Genomic DNA, 20,000 nt, shown 5'->3' on the forward strand with positions numbered 1-20,000 from the left:
CATTAATTATGACTCGACATCAAACCAAACCAAACAGACCAACTGATCTGCAATTTTATTCCACAACATGAACAACACTTTTCAGCAAAGAGCTATGTATGCAAAGCCATGTATGCTAAATAAACAGGCCTAACAGTCAACTAACTGAAACTTGAACAAAATTACCAACATAACATCTAAGACAACTAAACTTTGTGATGCGTAGCACAACTTTAAGCAAATTGGAGTGCTCAATTTCTACCAAAGTTGCAATGCTGCTAACTGCGCTCCCTATGGTTATCATTTTAATAAGTAGGCCTAACTGGATGGTGATTATACAAGGGTCTTACTTGTATGAATTATAATTTATATTTATATGATTATTTGGTTGTTACTTACATTTTATTATTTTATTCCAACCACAACAAACATTTTTTTGGGGTTGCAAAGAGCTATGTATGCAAAGCCATGTAAACAGTCCTAACAATCAATGTGATCCCTGGCCCTGTTTAACCTTTGCTCAACTCCATTATCTGGGGGTGGTACTTGGTCACTTTAAGTAACATGGCATGTCATTCACATCTACACTCTCATCAAGTGCGAGGCTAAACACCGTCGCATCTTTCAAACCAGCGGTCTGCTGCGCTTTCACGTTTTCTGTCATTTCTCCTATTCTTCATTCCACACTTCTGGCTGACACTGGGATGTCTTTTATTCTTGATTTTATTGTGTCTTTGTTTGATAAGCCTTCAAACAAAACATCTGAGCTACAGAGGAAAGCCTCCTTAATATATTCTCCATCAGTGAATGGCTTTCCACGTTTCGCAATGCAATGAGCAATGAGCAATGCGAAAGCTTGCTTCAGTTGCGTGATTTTTAGCAGTGGCAAATGCTTTAAAGGTGCTGGCCTGCTTCCCATACCTTGACACAGCATGTCTTATTGATTCGGCCTTGTCTGTTTCATCCTTGAACGACTTCTGATGTTTGGTCTCATAATGCCGTTTAACGCTTGAAGTTCGGCAAACAACATTTTCGTGACATAGGACACATACAGCACGGTCTTTCTGGGACACAAACCCCCACTCTTATTATATATTACTATTATATTGTTATGTGTGCTTAACAGTAACACTTGTATCGAATCGAATTCAGAATTTTACTTCTGCGCCAGAATACGGCTCTCGTGGAGTGGATGAGAGACTAGGGCTGCATTCGTAAATTCGCCCTGAGAGCGCCGGAGCGTCCCCGAGACTGCCTCTAGTCCAATCAAATTACTTGGTCCCATTATGACGTTGATCCCAGTGTGCGCGAATTTACGAACGCGGCCAACATAAAATAAAATAAAAACATTCTCCCATTCTCGCACTTATTGCTTGCGTGCCACTGTTTAAGCTGCCGCGTGCCACTGCTGGCACGCGTGCCATAGGTTGCCGACCCCTGCTCTACAGGATACACAATGGATTTACTTGTCATAATGCTTTCCTGGTCCCTTCATAACCTTGTACTGTGGGAATGAAAGGCCTTATAGTAATATCACTTCAATTCAATTCAACTTTATTCGCCGTGTGCAGTGCACTAGGAACATGCCTTGGTATTCTACCATGCTGAACAAGCTACAGTACATACAACAGCAAGACGACAATACAAAAAACTCAAGACAAAATATACAGTACCAATATGAGTGAATATTATAAATAAATATACTATACAACTAAGTGCAAGAACATGTAAAGTGCAAGGTGCAATGATCAGGAGTTATTGAGAAGGGCTGTGGCTTTGGGGAAGAAACTGTTCAAAGCCATAGCCCTTCTCAATAATATAATATAATCTCATTCTAATGCTTTGGTCGTGAGTTGGTTAGGGACAACTAGAGGAGGCTGTTTTAAACTATTGAGATTCATCCTAGAGACATTCATGCGTCTGCCAATGTCCTGCACAGCTCTGACACACAGAGTGAGTTTACACTGCCCTCTAGTGGTCGTGTGGCCCACTCACTTACTTTTTACTTTAAACTGTGAAAGTGCCATCAAATCATACTCTCGCCTAGGGCACCTAAATGTCTAGGACCGGCCCTGGCTGACTGGTTGTCACAGCAGGTCTTTCCCACTACTCACATCTTGTCACGGAAGCAGATCTGGGGTCCGATTGCGTTGGCCGCCCCAGTTCTCAGATGAAAGGCAAAGTGGTCTGGTGGACACTTCAACAGACTGCACTTGTTTTGCAAGGGCTCATCTCTGGCTCCTGAACAAGATAGAAAGGTTCCCGGTTAATTAATTAACCATCATACCGTTTCTCCCAACTGTCCTGAACTTACCCAACCACCCCTTACATGTGCACTGATGTGTCCTCTGTTTCTATACTAATGCATGTTTGATGTAAAGCACTACTTGTCTGTGTTTATAGACAATAAAGACAAAAAATAAAAAATAAAGAATCTAATTTGAGATGTTCTTTTCCTTTGGGGAACCTAAAATATATTAAAATGACACAGCAAATAACACATTTCTTTCTTCTTCCTAATTTCCTTTTTACATTTCCTGAGAGAAGAGACATTCTGATGCCTACTTTAACTAACATTAATCAAACATTAAATACACTGGGCACACACATTTCTAAAGTACGGAGCCCCCCTGGGGTCACATGGTAAACAATTATTTGATGTGTGAATCCGTTCCCTCGATTTAGTAATTCGTTCCCTCGGTTTAGGATTCTAACCCTAACTCTAACCCTAATCCTTGCGATCGTTCTGGATCGTAGGGCCTAACCCTAGCCCTAACCCTAAAGAATTACTAAACCGAGGGAACAAAATTACTAAACCGAGGGAACAGATTTACTAAATCGAGGGAACGGATTCACACATCAAATACTTTTTTCCTACCATGTGACCCCAGGGGGGCTCCGTACTAAAGAAATGACATAGAAACGACAAATGAAATACCCAGATTCCTTGGTGACAGGATGATCTGTCTGAGCTGTTGAGGTATCCTGGACGGCTCGTACAGAATGTAGCACAGGAGGATCAGGGTGGTCAACAGCAACCCTAGATAACCAGCGTCTGCCATGGGACATTTGGTGTAACATTAACAACAATGTAGAGAGTAACATTGTAGTAGAATAGTAGTAGAATAGAGTAGTAATAGTGGTAGTCTTGTGATTCTATATTGTGGGTAGAAGACCAAAATCTCAGCCCCGCGGTGGCGCAGCGGTCTAAGCATTAGCCACTAGTGCAAGCTGCCCACCGGGGACTGGGATCGAATCCCGGTCTCGCCAGACCCGGATATGGCCGGGACACACAGGGAGCGGCATATTGAGCGGCCGCTCCCAAAGGGGGGTATAGGACTATTTCCGGACAAGGATCCGTCGCGCAACACCGCCCCCGTCTGGTGCTGGAGTAACGGTGTCGGGCTCGAGGAGCCAGTCAGCTAGTCTGCCTGGCGATCTCCTCTGGGGCTGCCGGCCACGGGGTCGTGCGGCGGATCCTACGCAATAGGCAGGGGATAATTGGATGCTAGGTTGGGTTCAATTGGTGAAAAAGGGATAACATCTGAAAAAAAAAAAAAAAGAAGACCAAAATCTCTGAGGACTGTTTCCAGCACCTTGTTGAATCTATGCCACAAAAAAAGTAAGGCAGTTCTGAAGGCAAAAGAGGGGGTCCAACCCGGTACTAGCAAGGTATACCTAATAAAGTGGCCGGTGAGTATATGTTACGGTACATGTGGGAATACGGTACATGTGGGGAAACTAGGGTTAGGGTTAGGTGCTAGGATGCTAGGGTTAAGGTTAGGATAAGGGTTAGGGTTAGACATGCCAGCATGTACCAAGTCACCCTAGCACCTAACCCTAACCTTCCCACATGTACCGTATTCCCACATGTACCGTAACATATACAGTATATATATAATTTTGGGGGGACAGAAAATGGGCATCCCTTTAACAGATCATAAAATGTCATGTTACCTTTAATCCTCATCTCAGCGTTGTATTCCTGTGAGAACTCTCTGAACTGAGTTTACTGTGGGTAAAATGTAGATTATGCAAGATATTATCAATCAAATTGTATGTGATTGTACATTGGTAAATCCATAGCTATGGTGGCCTCCAAGCTCACAATATCACTAGAAAACAAACCCCATTATAGCATCTACAATGTACCAATGTTGTTGAATATCAACGTTTCAGCAAATCATGTAATACTAGGTAATACTGCAGACGTTGAAGTAGGACTGTAATAATTAAGCACTACCCAACTACGCTTTGCACCTTGTATCAACTCTGCATCCAAAACACACTAGAGAATACCCAAGAATTACTAACTCAATAATGTCAACATTTAAAAAATAACACCACACAGGCATTAATAAACACCTAATGGATCAGATTATGTAAAAAAAACTGAATTTTGACAAAAATGGAGATAGAACCTTATAATTCTAACGTCACAATTTAATTAAAAAAATAGTTATTTCAGTTTACCTTGCCAGAGAGAACGGGAACGAGAGGGAGCGGTGGTATGGTTGGGCTTGAGTAGCGTGTGGGTGAAGCTGAACAAACAGCTGTGAGCAGGACGACCTCACCTTTGTAACAGGATGTGAGGTGATGTTAACACACTGGGCCACACCTGTAATACCGTACCTTTACGCCTTTGATAATGCCGTTCCCCTAAAACACAATTATTTTTTCACTTTCATTCTGCAAATGCGATTCATTCATATAATAAAAGCATAATTAGTATCCCAATGTGTTGAACGTGTGAATTCCATCCAACATTGATAAGACTACAGTACCTTACAGAAGAAGCCTTACAAAATATCTCACAGTTGCTAATTTGTAAATGCAAATACAAAATACAGACATACCTGTCTGGGTCGGGGTCGTTCTTTATGAGATACAGAATATTCTGTTGAACACACACTTGTGCGTTGCCTGGAGAATTTAGAAAGTTAAGTTCAGTGCTTGAGTAAAAGAAAGCACTGGCATGAATGATTAGTTGATAAGTCTGTTGGTTGATTGATTACAAGGAGAATGTTGAGTATGGTAATGGTAAATGGACTGCACTTATATAGCGCCTTTTTTGCTGCTCCAAAGCGCTTTACAACGGCCTCTCATTCACCCATTCACACACACATTCACACACCAATGGCGGCAAGCTGCCATGCAAGCAATTTTGGGGTCCAGTGTCTTGCCCAAGGACATTTCGACATGTGGCCAGCCGGGGCTCGAACCGCTGATCTGCCAACCTTGTGATCATTAGACGGCAACTCTACCTCCTGAGACACAGCCGCCCCAATATACAGCCGAGTATGTGAGAGATGTTGCTGCAGGTCTCTCACCTTCGTTAATTTCGTGTGACAGAGGCCATGACTGAAATCTCACATTGCCTACCGTTTACTAAAAGTATATACTGCATACTAACCATAGTACATCATATTTAGAGCCTATATATCTTTAGTCAAATGTATGCAGTAGTAGGTGACACATTTCAACACACTACACCTCATTCATACAGAGAATCCGTCATACTGTATATGTAGCTCAACCATGTTGTCCAAGGTAATTGGTTCAAGTTTGCTGCCTCCCTTAGAACAGAAAACAAACACACTGTAGCGTCGGTGTCCCACATAACCGAATGTCCCAGATTACAGTGTGTTATCACCGTGTTATCAGTGTGTTATCTCTGACAATGAATGTCTTGATCGCTGCATTGTTCCATAGCTCCCACACCCAGACACAGACCACCAGGGAGTGGGTGTCAGTACTACGTGTGAGCTATTAGGGTTTGTGTTTATTCTGCATTATTCACAGCTCAGGCTAGGGAAAACAAGGACGTTGTACATGTTTTACATACATGTATTTACATTGTAACAATATAATGTTGTTGTTGCCTAGGCTACAGATGAGATGGAAACTCTATCAAACCACAGCAGCCAGGGACATTTCTTTTGCCATCGATTTGATACAATATACAAATTTGAGCTTTAAATATATTGGTGCAATTCCCTCCCTCCCTCTCAGCGCTCTGGTCCGACGGGTCCTGCTCGGGGGCTCGTCGGTTCAACTCCGGGTTCTCGTCTGCTGGATCTGGCACCGGCTATAGTGCTGGGGTACGGGTAGTCCGGCCCTCCCTCTCAGCGCTCTGGTCCAGTACACAAAATGACACCCGTTATTATATCACACTGTTCACTGCTCTATAGTCCGGCTCTCACCCGTCCTGGCAGTGTCGGGTCGTTGGGTCTGGCACCGGCTCTGGTGCTGGGGTAGGGGTAGGGGGTAGTCCGACCCTCCCTCTCGGCGCGCTGGTCCGTCGGTTCTCGTTCTGGGTTCGTCGGTTCGTTGGATCTGGCACCGGCTTTAGTGGTCTGGGGTAGGGGGAGTCCCTCTGTCCCTCTCGGTGCTCTGGTCCATTACACAAAATGACACCCGTTAATAAAACCTGGTTCAAATGTTCACTCTGTAGGGTGTTAAAGGATAAGAGATCCATGTGCTTTTCTTTGCTATTTTCGGCCGAATATATTCGGTGGCCGAACTTTCGGTGCATCCCTACTTACTATCCTCCTCCTCCTTGCTGTATTTTTAAATAATGTATGTAAAGCACTTTGAATTGCCTCTGTTGTATGAAATGTGCTGTACAAATAACATTGTCTTGCCTTGCAAATGGACTGCACTTATATAGCGCCTTTATCCAAAGCGCTTTACAACGGCCTCTCATTCACCCATTCACACACACATTCACACACCGATGGCGGCAAGCTACCATGCAAGAAGCCGGCCCGCTCACTGGGAGCAATTTGGGGTTCAGTGTCTTGCCCAAGGACACCTCGACATGTGGCCAGCCAGGGCTTGAACCGCCGTTCTGCCAACCTTGCGATCATTAGACGGCAGCTCTACCTCCTGCACCACAGACGCCCCACGCCTTGTCCCACAAAGCGCCGCCTCCGAAAGCTGCCAGCTCCGCCAGACATTGACAGTGACCCTCCCCCAGCCATGAGATAACTGTATGAATATGCTGCATAGTAAAAATCAAGATCCCATTCAAGGATCCTCGCCCCTCCTCGCCCCTCCTCCCTCCCCCTCCCTCCCTTCATCTTCTCCCCCTCTCCCCTCCCCTCTCCTCTCTTCCTCAGGCTATCTTAAGTCTAGCCCTGCAGAACTAAATAAGCCTGTTACTCCGTCTCAGCAAAGCAGTTTATGTGAGAAGTTGGGATTACTTTTAGAAGGGAGATCCCGAATAAAGAGCTTTTTATTCACTGTGTGCAGGTACAGTGTATGAACCCATTCTTGATAATAAACCTTCCATGTTTTGAATTATATACTATAAATGTGAAACTTAGCTCTCACAATAGCCAGCAATAGAATAGAGATTCTTGCTGTTACCTCTCTCCACCATCTAATGACCACATGACTGACCACATGACTGTGGACTGACTATGGTTGACCTTTTCATTATCAGTACCAGCCAGTCATGACCGGCTCTGAGCCCAGAGGAGAAACACTTTAGCTGTGGTTTGGCCACAGTAGGATAATGTGTTTGTACTAATAAACACACAATACAGTCGTAACATCAACTCAACGTTAGTTTACCTGCATATCGACTGACAGAACAGAGCAATACATCACACATCGCATGACTCAGGCATAACACCACGATAGCAGAACAATCTAACACTCCTATTCGAACTCTGATGCATCACTGCTAACCCAGTGTGCAGACATAACATAGGGTGCACAGTGAGTGTGCATTAGCTGTTACATCACCAAACATAGCTACGGCCATTTGTGAGACAACCTCCCTCTCTCTCCCACTCAGCAGTGTGAAAGCAGCGCTCTGCCAAATCAATACAACTCCTCTTACTTGGCAGATATACCAGAGAGCTGACGTTAACAACTTGTGACATGTTAACAGGAGTGGAGACAGTCTGCTTTCAAGGTCGTTTAGGAGGGCTCCTCTTGTTTCTACAACCTTGAGAGAGATTTCAGAGTCAATATGTCGAGCTGTAAAAAAGGTATTGTTGATTTTCCAGAGAGAGAGGGAGACAAAAGAAGCCAGCTTCTGTGCTCAGACTTTTTGAAAGATGTTCAGGGGCTTTTAAGTACAAGTGTTGAAGTTCAGAGGTTTGCTTGGTTGTTGTTCTTTTTGCGTCCAATATTTGGTTGCGATAAATAATATACATGTTTATTCCTTGTATCACCCTAAAAATGCACACCTAAGAAAACTCTCTTGACCTCTTGTCTTATCCACAGGCTACTTTCACCTGATACTAAGGTCATGTTCTTAACTGTCTTAGGGCCTATCTAACTGTATTTTAGGTCATGTTCTCACATGAAAGTCTGAATCAGGACCCGGAGCAAGTGGATGAGTTTGCAACATTGTTGCATACATTATTTCTCTGATTAGCGTTCTCACAGCCCTTCATGTAAACGAAGTAACATACGCAATCGAAGCAACAGACGTGGTAGTTGATTGGTTAATTGCCCGTTCGTCCCTCTCTTATCCAGATCAACACGCATGCGCTGTTGTTTTCCTATGGACAGCCTCGATGCGTCGTTTCTAACCGGAGCGAAACCACCCTTTTCAAGCGGAGCATCCGTTGGTTCTTTGCTCCAGGAGCGACTTCGAATGCGCGTTCTCACAGCTCCAAACGACGCAGAGCAAACACATTTTATCCTAAACTCTGATTCCAAGTGAAGCAAATGTTCTAGTGAGAACACACCCTTAAACACTGGACCTCTGTGGAGGTCTGTTGGAGGATTCCATCTCTGTCTGCTCATCACACAAATGCTGGGCGGAGATTCCACTCTCATGTGTCTATGAGAATTTAGAAGAGTTTTATTAGTTTGAAATTAAAACAACTTGGTTCCTGACTTTGTTGATCTACACTTCCGATTTCAATATAAGTTCACTTGATCACTCCTTAATCGACAACGGTTAAAACTTCCATCGATCGAATAAGCCATGACTTTTGATGATCATAAAAAAGTGTGAAGTAGCCCACATATCATGGATGTGCTCACACTGCTGAGGGAAATGTTGATGTCACCAAACAGGAAACGATAATACACACTGCTCTTCTTAGTCTCTCTAATCCTGCTATTTTATATGTTTGCTTATGTCGACACATTTTATCCACATTTAAATTCTACATTTCGTTTACCGCAAAGAAAGATTAAGAAATGTGTGGGGATAAAAAAATAATATCAAACTTTAAGGAAATGTTTTGTTTAACCAGGTGTTTACATTGCAACTCACTCTCAACCTGACGCTGTTTTAGTTTGTCCTTTGGACCTCGGCTTGTTTCAAAAATATCGCTTAATCGGTGAAAGCCAAGACTTATCATGGGCAGCACATTTTCCACAGAGATTCTCAGTGTGATGATGAGTAATCTCCTCAGCTCTCTCTTGCCCCCACGATCTGTCAGACGCTCTCCCTCCACATCCTCACACGCTTTGACTTAATTTCTTTCTTTATTCAAATGATGTTTTCCGGCTGAGGATATACTGAGAAAGAACTGGGGAGGTTGGTTGGTGAGGATTAAAGGTTGAAATGTTCTTCTTCTAAGGTTGGTCTGAAATAGTTTCCAGCCCAGAATTCAGGCCCCTAAAAGACGAGAGATAAGACCGGTAGCAGAATGTTAAAGAGTTTAAAGCTTTATTGTACACAGCTTAGCAAACAACATTCGTTTCAGAAAGGTTGATTGAGTTCACGGCCACGGGACATGCGAGTGGCGTTGGAACACCAGGCGTAGTTCATTACCGTGATGAGGCTGACATGTAGACAGATTTGGTGGCACCAGCCATGTGATTTAAAGGTGTTTAAAATGTGGCTGATTGTGAATGGTCATCAATGCCACCCTCTCTCAGCCCAGAAAACCTATTTACAGTTACAGAGTATGTCTGATGGACAAAGATTTCGTGCCTGTTGTCAATTCCTTTGCTATTGTAATGTACAGGATATAGTGTATTGGCCAACAGGCCTCTCTCAATAGAGACAATGGAGATTAATTTAATTAATTAATTTTGCCATTTAGCAGACGCTTTTATCCAAAGCGACTTACAATTACGAATTACAGGGACATTCCCCCTGGAGTAACTGAGGGCTAAGTGCCTTACCCAAGGGCACACTAGTGGTGGTGTGGCTTCAGGTGGGATTTGAACTCACAACCTTCCGATCACAAGTCCAACTCACTATCCACTAGACCACCACTACCCCATATAGATACTATTCACTGATGCTGAGGTGTAAATGGTGTGAAGCCTTTTCATCAATATCTAAATAACAAGTAGATTAAAGCACATTAAACCTGTATTGTTGTATAGTGACACCCTTAGAATCAGGATAAGACAACATAAACACAGTCTAGGGTGTCCAGCGTGGGCCTCTGTAACTCAGTTGGTATGGCATGGCTCTAACAATGCTTAGGTTGTGGGTTCGATTCCTGCTAGGACCATGTATACTGAAACATGTTTACACTCACTGCAATGTAAGTCGCTTTGGATAAAAGCATCAACTAAATTATATGAATGAATGAATGAATGAATGGTCTTTATTGTCATTGATATAGTACAGGTACCATACAACGACATTTGGGAGGGGGGGCTCCCCTGGTGCTAGGAAAGAAAACTAAAAACAAGAAGGGAAAAGAGCTGGTTTACAAAAATAAAGGCTATGTACACTGTCCACTATACTATACTATACAAATAAACACTGTGCTGTACTCTATGCTATGCTATACCTATTCTAACATTTCCTATCTCTGAACCTTATGTACCCGAGGGTTGTCATATTGCACATAGTGTTATTGCACATTCATTTAAAGTGTCGCAGTTTGCAGGTTTGAAATGTTCACAGTTGTGTTTCAAATATACATATATACAAGTGCATAAACAAACATAAAAGGCAAGTACTCTTGGTGGTGTGCTTCTTTGAATTAAGCACAGTGCTGAGGCAGCAGTCTTTTCATGACAGCATCTTTAGGAGATCTCAAAGCCTGTTTATGAGCCAGAGGCAGGGGGACTAGTCTGTTGCACACAGAGGAGGTAGCCGTGTCTGAAATCATCCAACACTCAAAAAGAGAGCAGATGAATTTGAAGAGGAGACGAGGACACGTTTGTTTGACAAAGTTGTGGTTTTAAGATGTTTACTTTTCAAGCGACAGCACTGCAGCCTGTCCTACAGAGAGGGGGACACACGCTAGGTCGTTCCTCTGATAAGCTTGGGAGTGGAGGGAAGAAAGCTGTTAGATCAGACAGACAGGAAATGATGTCAGACAACTAGAGGAGGGGTAGCCTTTACGCTTCCCCATCAAGTCATTCCATTTCTGGTCAAAAACTGTGATTTTCGTTTTTTGTCATCAGACGCAACTTGAAGTTTTGAAGTACCCACTCATTATTTTTTCGAACAGTTTTACTATAGTTAAATACGTGTACTTAATCAGCAAAATAATCTTTAAAAAAACAAACAAAAGACTAGATTAGACTAGACTAGACTAGACTGTGACTGTGTCACAAAAACTTTGAAGGGCTGTTTCTCAGGATTGTGATTTCAGGGTTAACAACTTTCAAATACTCATGTCGTCTTCAAATCTTTTCCGAATTCAATGTATGACGCATCATTTGAAAGCTTACGATCTGTAGTTTAAGCACATGTAAAAAACTGAAAAATTACTTTGCCTTCTTGTTGCTCATTTCACTAGACTGTGTCACATATGAGTGATTGGTTTTCTGGGTTAGATTGACTTACAGCTACAGCTGTAAGTAAATGTGATAGCCTTTGCTGCTGCTTTTGCAACCACCCAGCTGTACTGTAGCATGAGAGAAGGCAAAGTAGAAAAAAAAAATGGCCAGGGGGGATGTTGTGGTTGGGGGTACTGGATGGGTGAAACCACAGGCAGCCAAGTGGGAGATTGGGGTTCAAGTCCTGCCTGGTGCAAGATAACATTTTCGTTCTTTGCATATTTTTGTTTTTCTTATTACTATTCCTTACTTACTTAAGTCTAAACTTAACCCATAGAAGCTTCTCACTACACTGAAGGATTTCTGCGGTGAGACAGAAGTCATTTCGATGTTTCAGGACAGTCATAATAGAACATCATAGAATCAATCAAATAATGAGGTGAGATTATGTTGTACTTCTACAAAACCACTAGTACCACTGTGTTGCTACAGTAGAGATTGAAGGACAACAGTCATAGTTGGGCTTGGACCAGCACACCTGCGTATAGAGGATGAGTACTGTTGAGAAGGATGAGTATCACTTGTCCATGTCCAGGTCCTGGCTTCTCTGCAGAGGTTGTGCTCTATTCAACTATACCAGGACCTTTACTGTTCTACAAATGTTCTTCACATGTAACACTATATGACTATGTATCATAGACAGGCTTTTGGATAGCCCCTAGGGCCTGTCTCTCTGTGTCCTGCTGATGCTGTTACACCTGTTGTCTGTTACTTGTTTTTATTTTCACTTGTTTTGCCTGTTTTAACCTGCTGTGGCTTTCGATCTCGTATTATGTTTTATTTGTGTTTCCTCCTTGTTATGTAAAGCACTTTGTGACCCTTGGTCTGGGAAAGGTGCTGTATAAATAAATGTTACTTACTTACTTACTTACTATCACCCGTCCATTATCAGTACATTATACAACGGATAAATCCGGTCTATTGACTCCATTGGTCAGTTTGCGTTCCAGCCGTGCCGATATCCATGATACATGCATGGCTAAAAGGAATGTTGATGCATCTTTTCATATTACTCCGCATTACTCCGCATTTTATTACCGAGTTACATTCTTACAGTTGCTTAGCAACCAATAAACAACTGTTCAGCAGAAGAATAGACTTACAATAGTAGCCTATTTGACACAATTTAGCTAAACAAAATGAACGATTTTAAAGTTTCCTTTGACCTACTCTGACCTACCTTTGACCTACCCTGACCTTTGACCCACCCCATTCAAGAAAAGACGGCCCTTCGCGTCGTCGTGCCAACCACCCCGCTAGCTGTGCCAATATCCACAATATACCACGGCTTCTCGTTCCCTAACGCTTAATTATACCACTACAGTCTTGTTATTATCCTGTCACTTGCTGAACAACTATCCAAGTGTTGTGGATAAATGTGTATGCGTGTGTGTGTGTGTGTGTGTGTGTGTGTGTGTGTCTTTGCATGTGTGTACATTAACTTGGAAGAGACAGTTTAATATATGACCTGTATCCTTAGTAATGTACCACAGGGCAGTGATGCAGTGAGCAATTACACCGGGAGAATCACAGCCCTCAAAATTAATTACAACTACGACGGGATAACAAGACAAACTAGAGAATAGGGAGGAAAATCACCTCAAAAACTAATCTTTGGCTAATAGCTTTTCAGATGTCAGACTATGTCTGTGCAAACATGTCACCGTGTCTGAGCAATGGGAGAGCAAAGACAGGGAGAGAGAGAGAGAGAGAGAGAGAAAATGAGAGAGAGAGAGAGAGACAGAGAGAGAGACAGAGAGAGAGAGAGACAGAGAGAGACAGAGACGGAGACAGACAAAAGAGTAAACAAACTCAAACATCCTCCACATTACGATTCCATTATTAATATGTTCATATAGTTTGATGCTGATAACAACATGAGATAGCCGGAGATCGTTTTCATCTGATAGCTTTCATGGCTATAAGCCCTCCCCTGCGCACACATTTACTGGAGAATAATAGGAGCGGGTGTCATTGGGAAAATAGGAAGCGTTAGGTTATTAAGATAGCGAGGCCTGATATGGGTAGAGAGATCCTTTAAGAGCTGTCAGTGTATGAGTGTGTGTGTGTGTGTGTGTGTGTGTGTGTGTGTGTGTGTGTGTGTTTGTGTGTGGCTGACAAACAGAGAGATGATACCACAGTGTAAGGTTGTGTGTGTGTGTGTGTGTGTGTGTGTGTGTGTGTATTGTGTTGTGTGTGAGTATTAACATCAGATAATTGTACCACATACCTGGGCTGAATACTAAATCAGGGGCCAGTGTTGTTTTTACAGACCTGTATGGTACCATACTATTACAGTACTAGTGCCTTATACTCTGTGAAAGGCAGGTGGAGAGCATCCTCACCTACGGCATCTGCAACTGGTTCTACAGCTGCACAACAGCGGAGAGAAATGCGCTACAGAGAGTCGTGAGAACAGCACAGAAGATCACCGGCGCCCCCCTCCCCTCTCTGGAAGAGCTGTACAAAACACGCTGTCTCAGGAGGGCCTCCAAGATCTCCAGGGACCCGACCCACCCTGGGCACGTACACTTTATCAGGCTGCCCTCGAAAAGGAGGTACAGGACCCCGGCCGCTAAGACAAACAGACTGAAGAACTGCTTCTACCACAGGGCCGTCAAGGCCCTGAACACAGCAAAGACCTAAGTTCTGGGCCCAGGACAGTCTGGACGGATTGTATGGCAGCTAGTGCTGAGGCACAAACATGTACATTTCAAGCCTGCAAACTGTGACACTTTAAATAACGTGAAAAAATACTATTGTGCAATATGACAACCCTAGTTGACTATCTGTGCAGTATAGTACAGTGGATTGTGTACATAGCCTTTATTTATGTAAACCAGCTCCTTACCTTCTTGTGATTTTATTCTTTTTCTAAAAGTTTTTTTCTTTTTTTTTTTCTTTCCAAACACCAGGGGAGCCACCCCTCCTAAATTTCGTTGTTTGGTACCTGTACTGTAGCAATGACAATAAAGTCCATTCATTCATTCATTCATTCATTCATTCATACCGTGATGTTAGAATTATAAGGTTCTATCTAAATTTTTGGTCAAAATTGAGTTTTTTTACATAATCTGATCCATTAGGTGTTTATTAATGCCTGTGTGGTGTTATTTTTAAAATGTTGACATTTTTTTGTTAGTAATTAATAAAAATACAAAGGTTCCATCTCACAAAACATAATGGAATGTAAAAACGTTGACGCTCAATATCTCTGAACTGCCCGAAACGGAGATAGAACCTTATCATTCTAAACGGAGATAGAACCTTATCATTCTAAACGGAGATAGAACCTTATCATTCTAAACGGAGATAGAACCTTATCATTCTAAGCTCATGATACGTATACCACCACATTGTCTAAAGAGCTGGATGTAATCAGATGCAGGTGCACAACCAGAGAGGAAGTAAGAGGGATGAGATACACATACAGACCTGAAGTCAGAGGTCAGCGGGGGCTTGGGGAGAGTGCACATTGTGAGTGCACAAAGAGATGGTGTAGCGCAAGAGACAACACTTTGAAATAGATATACTTTGTATGTGTGTGTCCCAAAAACATCACCAGGGAAATACATACATGTTGCACATAGTTCAACTCCATCTGAGATATACACATGCAATGCAAAATCATGATACATTCAGATCATGTCCATAAGCAGGTACATAATATGTTATGTACATAATATATTATACGCTATGTGGATATACAGTGGGGCATACTTCAGATTTCAGTAAAAATCAATGTAAAACAGATACGGTACTGCAGTTAGATAGAGTAGAACACTTCTGGACTTTGGGGTAGAAAACTACAGACTACAGAGTTCCAAAACACAACAGACTGAGGGTGTGTTCTCACTAGAACATTATTTTGCTTCACTTGAATCGAAGTTTAGGGCCACCAAGAGCCCCCAAAAGCCTCTTGCCATCAGAGAGGAGCAAAGCAAAAGGGATTTGCCTGTGTGTGTGATTTACTTTTTACATATTTGTCGGGGCTTGTGCCTTGTTATTTCTCTACCCTCTTCATGTTTATATCCACTAAAAGCTTTTGGATTTTTGGAGTTCCATCTGCTCTTTAGATTAGGGATCAAGGCCTGTGTTTTTATTTGTACTCCTCTTGCGATGGGAAGACACAGACTCAGAAAACGAGAGATTCAAAAATCACAAATGCCTTGAGAGGCCAAAGAAATGTTTACCCTTTTCAGATAGATAACAAGCAACAAGGCTTTTCACAGACAAGACAGTCCAGACAAAAAGTGTCTTCAGTTCAGGAAAATAAAGCTTTCAAATTGTTACTTTAGAGGTTTTTGACGCTCAGTCAGGACACTTAGGGCCAATCCCAATTCCCTTTTCTACCCCTATGGCTCGTTTTCGAGTGTCACTCGATTCGAAGGCAAGGCCTTCACGGCGCCTACGTCATCAACAGTGGTTTAGACGCGGTACGGGTGACGCGTTGTGTTGCCGGCGAATTCTCTCTCCTGTGACCGGAGGAGATAGCAAAGATGGCGGCCGTTAGCATCACAAACACTATGATAACATCCTCCGTAGTATCTAGCAGTGGAGGCTGGTGACTTCCAGAATTGAGGAGGCCAATTTTTTTCCGCTTGCTCGCTTCACTCGCGATGGAATGTTCCCTGTTCTTCTTATCTGTCTTTGTGCTGGACAAAGGCACACTATTTGGAGTGTAAGCTACAATCAGAAAGTTCTGATTGATGGAATTCATTGTGCAGAGCTTAGCCTATGTGCCTGCCTGAAGAAATGACATTGCTGTAAGTCTATGAGCCTGCCTGATAATTAAGTTGAGAAATGACATTTGGATGTAATATAAATGCCCAGTGAACATGTGTAAAAGGCAGGAATTTGATAATTATGTGGTTAAAAAACAATTTAGTTTAGCCTACATTTTTCATTCTTCTTCTTCTACAGCGTCAACATGTAATCATCAATTTAATCAAGTTTAGCATATAAAAAAGATAAGTAACAGTTTCTTTATCAAATGTAGTTTTATTCAATATATTTAATATAAATAAATAAAAATGTTTAATGTTGTGAGGACAGTACTGGTTCCAGCTGGCTTCATCTGCTGAGAAACACAGACATGCAATGGAGTGGTATTACTACTGAGAACTAGTGGTGTAACACTGGTAGAGACATCTGATTAGTTCAACTCACCACTGGTTTAGCTGAGGGGCGGCATACTCTCTCCAGGACTCCATTTGATATGGAAGAATATTACATTGACTTGTAATAAAACGAAATCGACTACATTAAAAATAAAACTGTTCAATAAATCCTAAATGTTGTCTACCTATTCGATGTATAAATCGCGCCAGAATCTCGCCGATTTCCGAGGTCATTTTAAGCAAAAGTATTTGGCCAAATGAGCTATTATTTTCAGGGATAATAGCCATGAGTGTTCTAGACGTGTCCTGTAAAGGACAAGTTGATAGGACACTCGTAGACACTATGGAGTGTTTCTTTGACTGAAGTGACTGGCGAATTCTCAAAATGGCTTCATGTGATTGGACGAACAAAATGTCAATCATTCAGCCCTGGACTCATTTCTAATATTTATCCTGCAGAACAGCACTCATACACGCGTGTGGCGGAAAAAAGTACTACAACGGAGGAGAGGCCTCCTGTTCCCACCCATTTTCAGTGATTTGGCCAATCACATATTGCCATGAAAAAAATTGCATTACATTGACTTCTATGAGAAACCACTTTCCGACAGGAGGCCTGGACTTTTCGACAGGAGGCCTGGCCTCCTTCAATACAAACGGATAGGGATTCTGGCCTGTAGGTGCTTTACAATTGCAATATTGGGTTTTAGCCATGGAAAATATTTATGAACAAAACGGAAATAATATTAATAAATAATATTAATATAAAACAATTTAAAATATTTTTTTTGTTAAATAAATAAAAAATAAAAAATAAAAAATATAATTATTGCTTTTTAAAATCTCTCTCTCTTCTCTCAAATTATTGGGGAGGCCAGGCCTCCTCCACCTCTATGGAGGAGCCTCCACTGGTATCTAGTCTATCTCAGTCACAGACATGTTCAACAACAAGGAAGGGATACAACTAGGGTTGCCACCCGTACCTTGAAATACGCTGCTTGTTCCGTATTTTCAATCCACCCGCATTGCGTGATTCCTCCAATATATCTTACTGCAGCGCTGGGCAATATCAGTGTTTCCTCTATGCATTGATTCGTGGCGGCCCGCACTGCAATCGAGACTGAATCGCTCAACAGGCGCGCGGCGCGAGGCGACAACAAAACAGTTTTGTGATTGGTCCGAATTTCGTGGGACATTTGGATTTCAGGAAATCGCCCGTCCCTTTAATCCCGTAAACGTATCCTAATCGAAAATGCAACATCATCAGCGACGACTGTGGGTTATTGCATTTACTGCTGTTCTCTGGTTCGTGTTCTTATACCAGTGCTCAGTATAGAGTATTTTAAAATGGAGTGACTGCAGGAACAGGTGCTCTGTGGGGCTCATGAGGAGTCACTCTCAACTTTGAGCTGTCCTGTTCAGAGTTTTACTCCATTGTTTTGAAAGACAAACAGCTGCTCAGTGCTGCAAGGAGTGATCAGAAGTACACTTGGAAAAAGAAATACACACAGTGAGGAAGAGAGAGAGAGGTGTTAACTGTTTTCACAGGAAAAATAAGTAACACAATGAGGAGAAGAGAAAGAGCTCAACTGCTAAACCCTGTCTACTGCTGCACATGATTGAATGATGACTGTTGAATGTTTTGTAGTTTTATAGTTTCATAAATTATTGTTGCACTATATTTGAAAGTGGCAAAGCTTTGTTTAATTGTAAGTTATTGAGTTAAGTTATGGTGCATATACTGTATGCTAATGCTAATGTTTAATACATTTTGTATTAAGATACGTTCAGTCAGTGTTAATAAAGCACTTGAAACTAAGTATGAATCTAAATGCTTTATTGAAACAATGTTTAACTTGTGATTTACTAGCACTGGGGCCCCCACCCCGCCCTTGGGCCCGTGGTGGTCGTGGTCCCGAGGAGCGGGGCCCCTACTGCGAGGGGTGTCCCTTATTTCTCTGACTGAAAGGTGGCAACCCTAGATACAACTAATAAACATGTTAACTCACTATTCACCTTGTTATACAACAACTACTACTACTACTACTACTACAAATGTCTATAACTACTGTTAATGTTAAATCCGTGTGGAGCTAATGCTATCGCGTCTCCACAGGCTAAAGTACAACACTGATATCCTTAACTTATGTCCTAAACACACTACTGTCATAACGTACCTTCTCCTTGACATGGACATAAACACCTGCTACCTTCTTTGAAAGAAATCGCGATTTATTCAGTGAAAACTAGTACATGATAGCACAACATAGCATAGCATTCGCGAACACTATGCTAACAACACTATGATAACATCCTCCGTAGTATCTAGGATAAACGGGTTATTTTGATAAACTGGACACATTTTGTGAATATATATGGCTACTTTCTCGCCTGAAAACATATAAAAACTTCATAAAATGACATATTAACACTTGTAGAGCCAAATTACAGATTGTAGCCAATGGCGGCCAAAATTTAGGATTTTATATTTGTAGATGATTCGCAATGCATCCTGGTATCAAGGGGTAGCGTACCGTTAGCCCTTCGAAGCTAGTGTGGTCCTGGAATCGCTCGAAATGAAGTAATAGTTAGCCCTCCCCCTTACCCCTAGCCCTCGATGAAATATGAATTGGGACAGCCCTCGCCCTAAACGTGAACGCGCAAATCGAGCCATAGGGGTGAAAACAAAGGGCTAGGGGTGAATTGGGATTGGGCCTAAGTCTTTAACTTAAGTCATTGATTTAATGAAATGTCATGCTTTGTTTCTTTATTGATTGAGTACTGTACCGATACAATGCAATCATGAAGCATGTCAGTAGACAAACTGCAACAAAGTCAACTGTGTCATACAGCATTGTGTCCATTCAAAAACTCAATAGTACCAGCCACCATGGGACTGCTAGTGAAAGGCTGGAGTCAGGGGAGACCAGAGGACGCAGAGCTGCTGCTCCCCTGAGCCTAGCCTCACTGTCTCTTACACAATGGTTATAATAAACCCCAGCATGATGTCACAAACACAGCCACACAATGGCGTACACACACACACACACACAGGCACACACACACACACAGGCACACACACACTCCATCAGACAGAAGATACCCTCTAATTTATACCAGAGTTCATCGAATATCTGCTCTCTCCCTACGTTGCTACTTCCACCAATCCTTTTC

The 20,000-nt window shown here is 42.3% G+C and overlaps 1 long non-coding RNA gene across 1 annotated transcript in view; it reads right to left on the bottom strand.

Moving 5' to 3' along the window:
* LOC308170779 overlaps positions 1-20,000 on the bottom strand; it is a 370,737-nt gene that overhangs the window by 198,444 nt on the left and 152,293 nt on the right. The gene's annotated exons all lie outside the window — the stretch shown is intronic.

The sequence above is a fragment of the Nansenia antarctica genome (genome assembly GCF_963989245.1).
Source record: "Nansenia antarctica genome assembly, chromosome: 15".
Taxonomy (NCBI): Eukaryota; Metazoa; Chordata; class Actinopteri; order Argentiniformes; family Microstomatidae; genus Nansenia; species Nansenia antarctica.